This window comes from Phyllobates terribilis, unplaced genomic scaffold (assembly GCF_046119375.1).
Source record: "Phyllobates terribilis strain yellow unplaced genomic scaffold, ASM4611937v1 Scaffold_13__5_contigs__length_258822181, whole genome shotgun sequence".
Lineage (NCBI taxonomy): Eukaryota > Metazoa > Chordata > Amphibia > Anura > Dendrobatidae > Phyllobates > Phyllobates terribilis.
In genome coordinates, this window is record NW_027362773.1 from 106,777,840 (window position 1) to 106,787,715 (window position 9,876).

A 9,876-nucleotide genomic window follows, 5' to 3' on the forward strand; every position below is an offset into this window, starting at 1 on the left:
GAGTAATGAGGCTTTGTTTGAGAATCCCAGCATGCACTGGGATTTTCAAACGAAGCGTCATCAAAAAGGAAGTAGGAAAAAGAAAGAAAAGCAGTTAAATAGTGTTGTGAGAGAACGATAGGGAATTTTTATTTAAAGTATAAATTGTAAAATACAATAAAGAAATATTATCTATATAACGTGTCCCTCAGATAACAGCATGGACATCACCTCCAGAATCTATATAGCTCTACGTTCACATAGGTTGTACTGCACAGTATGATTATCCTTTAATCTAGGGCTCCAAGACAATATTTGGTCGATCAGGAGTCTGGGTAAATTTTTGGTGTTACTGTAATTTGCTCATGACCTCATTGTTATCCTACAGGGGAAAGGGATGAGCAACAGTATGAAGAATTAAATGGGGTCTAAATTCTTTATTATTGAAAGCAATTGTATCCTTCATATGGAAACATTGTAAATGCCCATGAGTGAGAGCGGCAATGCCATGATACCATCACTGTGGAGTCCTCCCCTTATTGGGACACATACTACTCCTATAGGAATGTGGTAGGAAGATAAACACCTGAATGTTCTCTTGGTGTTCTCTATTGTCTCAATCAATCTGTTATGGAAAAAGCCAAGAAAAAGACAATGAATAATATTACACACAAACATTTACAAAAATGGTAAGAAGATAAATGATACTATTGAGGCTTAATATAACCAGTGCATTATTACAGAGAGAATATGGGAGAATGAGTAATCCCAGTAATATCAGATACATACATCCCACCCGGATATTCCTCCTCCTCCACTGCTGGCTTCATCCTATTAAAGCGTCAGGGTATGTGCCCACGATGCAGATTTGAAGCAGAAATCTCCTTGGCAGAAAAAGCGCATGCGGATTTTACATGCGTTTTTTTCAAGAGTTTTTCCAAGCGATTTTGAACATCACTTGGAAAAAGGCTTAACAAGTTGGTCACACAATATAAATCCATGCAACTGGGAAAAAAAACCTTATACTCACCTCTCCGGCGGCCCTCGGTCTCCTCCCGTCCTCTCTCCTCGGCGGCCCACGGTGTACTGGCAGAACCTGCGGTAACGTCATTTAGTCAGCTGATGGTCACACGACCATCACCTGACTGCTGACGTCAGCAGTCGCGTGACCATCAGCTGACTAAATGATGTCACCGCAGGTCCTGCCGGTACACCGCGGGCCGCCGAGGAGAGAGGATCGCCACCGGGAGGAGACCGAGGGCCGCCGGAGAAGTGAGTATGAATATTTCCTTTTGATTTTTTACTTTTTAATTATTTTTTAATTTGCAGGTACAATAGTACCCGGGTCGGATGAGAGTCTCCTCCTCTCCCAACCGGGGTACCATCCGCGCATTGAACCGCATGGAAACATGGGGATGTTATGCGGTTCAATGCAAGACAATAGGCGCGATTTTGCCGCAAAATCGCTCCCAAATTGGTTGTGCTGTGGATTTTTCCGCAATAAAAATCCGCAGCGGATATTTCCGCAGCATGTGCATAGCACATGCGGATTATCATTCGGGAACATGGCAGACATCTTAACAAGCGATTTTAATGCGTTTCCACTGCAGAATTGCCATCGCGGAAACACATTAAATCTTCATCGTGGGCACACAGCCTCAGGAAGACAATGAGAATTGTTGGTATCTGCTCCAGAGCTGATAATAGGAGATCATCAATGGTCACTAGAGGGTTTCTATAATCAGATATAGAAAGTAGTTATAGAATAGAGACCCCAATTTATAACATAATTATCAATATTACAGTAGCCAAAACTGGGACACTTAAGCCAGCAGTGTCTCTGAAACCAACATGGGAAGCCCTCCAAACATAACCCCAAACACCGGACTTTTGGTGGAGTTTACCCTTTTTACACTTTCTTTTGCATATGATAGCTATTCTGTTGGGCCTCGCCTTTCCCTGCCTTTTGACTAGGCCGTACCCACGTTTCTGAAAAGTGTCAGGGCTGGTGTAAAAAAGCTAAAATGTGCTAAGTTGTATTTGGAAGCTCGTGTTAAATAAAAATGTACAACTTTTGTGGCAGAGAGTATGATGAATTCCCCCTATGAATGAATTTCCAAAAAGTTGGATTTTATAAATCTGCCATACCTGACCTTGGCCTTCGGGAAGAGTCAGAGGGTTGTATAACTTGGACGAGGATTGCATCGCAATGCTTGAACTGGTCGACGGCTTTAACAACCCAAGAGTGACGGCGTGTATTCCTATGCAGCTGTCACGCTCGGGTCAGGAGAGCTGACAGCCAGCCCGAGCATTGCGATGAGATCTTTGACTCTTCCCTAGGGCTAATGCTCGATGGTAACGCAAAGTCACCTGCCATTCTCCTTACTCACATGGAGCTTCAATATTTCTCTATGGGAGGAGAAGTTGCAGGAGATAATGGGTGACATGGACGGTGACTCTCCGCCATCAAGTGACCCCAGTCCATCAGAGAAATTGTAGATTTAGGATAATTAAGCATTTACCTTATTTTTCTCACAATTCTTTCGCTCACAAATAATAAAACCCTACAATAATGGAAAAAAAACAATTATAGTAAACATCAAATTTCACTCCTGTTGTGATATTTGTGAAGGGGGGAAGGGTCGGTTACTGACACCTCAGCTCACTAACTAAATAAAGATTCAGTTTTAATTAAGGGAAAAAAAATCTATAAGGACGGGGAATAGACATCCTGACATTATAGGGTTAATATCTACAGATAAAGACAAAGTAACAGAACATAATAAAAGGCGTAAAAAGAGGCCAATATAAGGTTTACTTACACTTCACTGCCATCTGCACCCCTCTAGTGAGTGGCCCCTCGGCAGTTATCATGATGTCACTGTGTGATGTCATCATCCCATTCCATGGATCACTAATCACCAGTAACAACAGTAACTGTCCGAAGTTACAAAAACCTGAAACCAATCCAGTTTACATGAAATGGTCCTTTAAGGGATTATGAGAGGATTAGAAAAACATAACCACTTTCTTCCAAAAACAGCGCCACACCTGTCCACAGGTTGTTTGTGGTATTGTAACTCAGCTCCATAGAAGTGAATAGAGCTGAGCTGTAACACCGGACACAATCGACAGTTTGTGTTTTTGGAAGAAACAAGACAGAATTTTTTAAATCTTGTACAATCTTATACCATTTTCAGAGACAAAGAGGATAGGAGCTCTAGTCCCATTGGAGGTAGCATTCCTAAAAGTCAAGATCGACCCTTTAAAGAGTCTCGTTAAATGACTTAGGATAGAAAACTAAAACAGAATCTTTATTTGCAGTCAAGTGTTTTTGGGCTTTTTGCTTCTCATCAGTGCAAAGTTATGTCCTATAGGCAGAACTAGAGCTACTGTCCTATTCCTCTGAACAAACTACTTGCACATTTAAATTCCTAGGGAAACATTTTATGGCCTATAAGTCTCCCTACATCAACTTGTATAGAATAGATAAAAAGCGGTCTGTGGAGCATGGTCAATAATAGTAAGCCTCATATCTCCTGGACCTTTTTGATGGACAATGACCATGTACCCGACACTGTCTCTGACCGACTGGTCAGTTTGATTAATAGAGATGAGCGGTGTTCGACTAGAACTGTTCGCCAATCTCAAATTCGAGCTGTTTTGGGCGGTGTTCGAGTTGTTCGACGAACCCGAACGATTTGCAAAAAATTCGGCTGTTCGAGGCTATGTTCGATAACTGTTCGTGCACCAAAAGCGTGTCCTGCATGTCTGGCGCTATTTAGAGCACCAATCATGCAGGGATTGTCTGCCACTCACTGTAATGCCACAGCCATGGTGGTTGTGGCATTACAGTGATTGCCCAAATCGATGGGAACAGTGCCAACAGTGAAACATGAAAAGCCGGCAATTCAGCAGCGGCATACACCGGTACCCGACAATTTAGAACCGAAAGAATAGAGCATCACACATAGATTAGATAGATATAAACATGTCAGCCACATATATACGAAGTACAGTGAAAGTGCTGCTTACTGTACTTGTCATTTAGCGTAAAGGATTTATCAAAAAAAATAATAGTGTTTTCATGCACCGTCTCTTTAAAAAAGCCGGCCGGCAACTCAGCAGCGGTACCCGACAATTTATAACAGACAGAATAGAGCTTCACACATAGATTAGATAGATAGAAACATGTCAGTCACATATATATGAAGTACAGTGACAGTGTTGGTTACTGTACTTGTCATTTAGTATTAAAATAAAGGATTTATTATTAAAAAAATTGGCGTGGGGTTCCCCTTAATTTTAGGCTCTAGCGGAGGTTAAGCAGACGGCTGGGGCAGATGTTTGAAGCCTGGGAAGGGGGTAATACCCACGGAGCTTCCCAGACTACTAATATCAGCCCCCAGCTGAATACCTAGCCTTTACTAGCTATTAAAATGGGGGACCCCCCAAAAAAAATGACGTGGGGTCCCCCCTAATTTAATAGCTAGCAAAGGCTAGGCAGACAGCTGGGGGCTGATATTAATAGCCCAGGAAGGGAGCCATGAATATTGGCCCCCTCCCAGGCTAGAAACACCAGCCGTCAGCCGCCCCAGAAATGGCGCATTCATAGGATGCGCCAATTCTGGCACTTAGCCTCGCTCTTCCACGCTGCCCTGGTGCGGTGGCAGGGGGTAATAGGGTTGGGGTTGATGTCAGCTTATAATGCCAGCTGACATCAAGCCCAGGTTAGTAATGGAGAGTTCATGTCCAATGAACTCGGCTCACCTCATGCACGTCACTGACAGCGTGGGAAAATTCTCACGCTGAAGCGGTGAGTGCAGGAGAATTCTCCCACGCTGTCAGTGACGTGCATAAGGTGAGCTCATGTCCAATGAACTCAGCTCACCTCCTGCACGTCACTGACAGCGTGGGAGAATTCTCCTGCACTCAGCGCTTCAGTGTGAGAATTCTCCCACGCTGAAGCGCTGAGTGCAGGAGAATTTTCCCACGCTGTCAGTGACGTGCATGAGGTGAGCCGAGTTCATTGGACATTAACTCGGCTCATCTGGATGCCCTCACAGAGAGACACTGTGGAGCGCAAGTAAGCCTGCGCTTCTCAGTGTCTGCGGGATGACAGGCTGGATGGCAGCGTTCTGCTGCGGTCCAGCCTGTCATCTCGATGTAGCAGAGCTGAAGCTGTCATGGGAACCATGGAAAGGTAAGGATGATGTTGCTTTATTATTTTTCTTTTATTTCAGGAGATCGTTGGCTTCAGCTGGAATGGGCGTGATGGTAAGTATGGTTTAATTTAGAACAATAAAGAATTGTGTGTTTATTTCAATTAAAGGACTTTTTTCTGGGTGTTGTGTTTTTTTTAAATACTTTACTAGAAATTCATGGTGGTCATGTCTAATATTGGCGTGACCCCATGAATTTCGGGCTTAGGGCCAGCTGATAATGCCAAGCTGGCCTTAATCCCTTTATTACCCAGTGAGCCACCGCATCAGGGCCCTGGATGAGTTGGGTACAGCGCCAGAAGATGGCGCTTCTATGAATGCGCCATTTTCCGGGGTGGCTGCGGACTGCAATTTGCAGCGGAGGTGGCCCAGAAAGCTTGGGCCTCCCTGCGCTGCGGATTCCAGCCCCCAGCTGCCTAGTTGTACCTGGCTGGACACAAAAACAGGGCGAAGCCCCACGTCAATTTTCTTTAAATTATTTCATGAAATAATTAAGAAAAAAAGGGCTTCCCTATATTGTTGTGTCCGGCCAGGTACAAATAGGCAGCTGGTGGTTGGGGGCAGCCCGTTCCTGCCTGCTGTACCTGGCTGGACACAAATATAGTGCGAAGCCCCACGTCAATTTTTTTTAAATTATTTCATGAATTTCCTGAAATAATTTAAAAAAATTGAAGTGGGGCTTTGCACTATATTTGTGTCCAGCCAAGTACAGCAGGCAGGAACGGGCTGCCCCCATCCACCAGCTGCCTATTTGTACCTGGCCGGACACAACAATATAGGGAAGCCCTTTTTTTCTTAATTATTTCATGAATTTCATGAAATAATTAAAAAAAATTGAAGTGGGGCTTCGCACTATATTTGTGTCCAGCCAGGTACAGCAGGCAGGAACGGGCTGCCCCCATCCACCAGCTGCCTATTTGTACCTGGCCGGACACAACAATATAGGGAAGCCCTTTTTTTCTTAATTATTTCATGAATTTCATGAAATAATTAAAAAAAATTGAAGTGGGGCTTCGCACTATATTTGTGTCCAGCCAGGTACAGCAGGCAGGAACGGGCTGCCCCCATCCACCAGCTGCCTATTTGTACCTGGCCGGACACAACAATATAGGGAAGCCCTTTTTTTCTTAATTATTTCATGAATTTCATGAAATAATTAAAAAAAATTGAAGTGGGGCTTCGCACTATATTTGTGTCCAGCCAGGTACAGCAGGCAGGAACGGGCTGCCCCCAACCACCAGCTGCCTATTTGTACCTGGCCGGACACAACAATATAGGGAAGGCCTTTTTTTCTTAATTATTTCATGAATTTCATGAAATAATTAAAAAAAAAGTACGTGGGGCTTCGCCCTATTTTTGTGTCCAGCCAGGTACAACTAGGCAGCTGGGGGCTGGAATCTGCAGCGCAGGGAGGCCCAAGCTTTCTGGGCCCCCCCCCGCTACAAATTGCAGTCCGCAGCCACCCCAGAAAATGGCGCGTTCATAGAAGCGCCATCTTCTGGCGCTGTACCCAACTCATCCAGGGCCCTGGTGCGGTGGCTCACTGGGTAATAAAGGGGTTAGGGCCAGCTTGGTATTATCAGCTGGCCCCAAGCCCAAAATTCATGGGGTCACGCCAGTATTAGACATGACCGCCATGAATTTCTAGTAAAGTATTTAAAAAAAACACAACACCCAGAATAAAGTCCTTTAATTGAAATAAAGACACAATTCTTTATTGTTCTAAATTAAACCATACTTACCATCACACCCATTCCAGCTGAAGCCAACGATCTCCTGCAATAAAAGAAAAATAATAAACCAACCTCATCCTTACCTTTCCATGGTTCCCACGACAGCTTCAGCTCTGCTACATCGAGATGACTGGCTGGACCGCAGCAGAACGCTGCCATCCAGTCTGTCATCCCGCAGACACTGAGAAGCGCAGGCATGCTTGCGCTCCTCACTGTCTCGCTGTGACGGCATCCAGATGAGCCGAGGTCATGTCCAATGTACTCGGCTCACCTCATGCACGTCACTGACAGCGTGGGAAAATTCTCACGCTGAAGTGCTGAGTGCAGGAGAATTCTCCCACGCTGTCAGTGATGTGCATGAGGTGAGCTCATGTCCAATGAACTCAGCTCACCTCCTGGGAAAATTCTCCTGCAATCAGCGCTTCAGCGTGAGAATTTTCCCACGCTGTCAGTGACGTGCATGAGGTGAGCCGAGTTCATTGGACATGAACTCGGCTCATCTGGATGTCGTCACAGAGAGACGCTGAGCAGCGCAAGCAAGCCTGCGCTTCTCAGTGTCTGCGGGATGACAGGCTGGATGGCAGCGTTCTGCTGCGGTCCAGCCTGTCATCTCGATGTAGCAGAGCTGAAGCTGTCGTGGGAACCATGGAAAGGTAAGGATGAGGTTGCTTTATTATTTTTCTTTTATTGCAGGAGATCGTTGGCTTCAGCTGGAATGGGCGTGATGGTAAGTATGGTTTAATTTAGAACAATAAAGGATTGTGTCTTTATTTCAATTAAAGGACTTTATTCTGGGTGTTTGTGTTTTTTTTAACTTTGACTATGGGGTTAGTAATGGGGGTGTCTTATAGACGCCTCTCCATTACTAACCTGGGCTTGATGTCAGCTGGCATTATAAGCTGACATCAACCCCAACCCTATTACCCCCTGCCACCGCACCAGGGCAGCGTGGAAGAGCGAGGCTAAGTGCCAGAATTGGCGCATCCTATGAATGCGCCATTTCTGGGGCGGCTGACGGCTGGTGTTTCTAGCCTGGGAGGGGGCCAATATTCATGGCTCCCTTCCTGGGCTATTAATATCAGCCCCCAGCTGTCTGCCTAGCCTTTGCTAGCTATTAAATTAGGGGGGACCCCACGTCATTTTTTTTGGGGGGTCCCCCATTTTAATAGCTAGTAAAGGCTATGTATTCAGCTGGGGGCTGATATTAGTAGCCTGGGAAGCTCCGTGGGTATTACCCCCTTCCCAGGCTTCAAACATCTGCCCCAGCCGTCTGCTTAACCTCCGCTAGAGCCTAAAATTAAGGGGAACCCCACGCCAATTTTTTTAATAATAAATCCTTTATTTTAATACTAAATGACAAGTACAGTAACCAACACTATCACTGTTCTTCATATATATGTGACTGACATGTTTCTATCTATCTAATCTATGTGTGATGCTCTATTCTTTCTGTTCTAAATTGTCGGGTACCGCTGCTGAATTGCCGGCCGGCTTTTTTAAAGAGACAGTGCATGAAAACACTATTATTTTTTTAAATAAATCCTTTACACTAAATGACAAGTACAGTAAGCAACACTATCACTGTACTTATTATATATGTGACTGACATGTTTCTATCTATCTAATCTATGTGTGAAGCTCTATTCTTTCTGTTCTAAATTGTCGGGTACAGATGCTGAATTGCCGGCCGGCTTTTTTAAAGAGACGGTGCATGAAAACACTAATATTTTTTTTAATAAATCCTTTACACTAAATGACAAGTGCAGTAACCAACACTGTCACTGTGCTTCTTATATGTGTGACTGACATGTTTCTATCTATCTAATCTATGTGTGATGCTCTATTCCTTCTTGTCTAAATTGTCGGGTACCGGTGTATGCCGCTGCTGAATTTGCCGGCCGGCTTTTTTAAAGAGAGTGTCTTCTGAGCAGTTTGTCAGCTTTTGGACACCTTTGCAGGTGTTTTCTATGTGTTTCTATGTGTTTTTGTTTGCCTGCCATTGGTTTTAACGGTGTTCGACGGTGTTCTAAGGTGTTCGACGAACAGTTCGACGAACAGTTCCTCGAACATCCCGGTGTTCGACGAACCGAACCGAACCCGAACACTATGGGGGTGGCTCAACACTATTGATTAATAAAGAGATATTCTGGATCTTCAAATTGGGCACGTTGGCCCCTGAAGGTTTGAATTTGGCTCTTGAAAATGTAACCAGTTCTTAAGGTTATTTCTTGTCACTTTCTAATTGTCATGTTTTAAACAATTTTTTTCATTTTTCTTTTATCACCAATTTGCAATACGTCACAATACAGTGACATTTGTGTGTATTTTGCATTGGTGATGTATATTTTACATTGGTAAATGTATGTTTAACATTGTCTACTAACCCCTGGGGGCAATTTGTATTATTGATGTATTTTTGAATATTTGTTCATGAACATGTATTGCTATATTCTATACCTTATATAATATGTTTTTGGTTTCTTGTATTCATCTGAAGGTGGTTTATGTGAAACCATTGGAGGCACGTATTCACCCGCACATGAAGGGTCTCTTCTATTTGGACCCAGGTTTAACTTATTAGTGTCTGAACAAAATCAATGAATATATCAACCAATCACTGTAAAACTCTGTCTATATATGTTTTATCTTGTTTTCATACCCTTGTACCACCTGAGGAAGATAGCTTACTATCGAAACGCGTTGTGGAAAGTGCTCATTAAATACTTATTTTTTTTAGCCCCAAATCCGTTTTCTCTAGTGTCAATCCTTCAGCGCTCCATAGACCGCTTTTTATCTATTCTATACATTCTCTCAGTCCCTCTCTTGGGGGTCAGCTGCAGGAGCAGCTTCCATACAATAACTGCTTAAACCCTTCCCTGTAATTCCCCTCCGTTTGTTCAAATAGAGGACCTGCGTTCAGGGGGCCGCTTCCTCTCAACCAA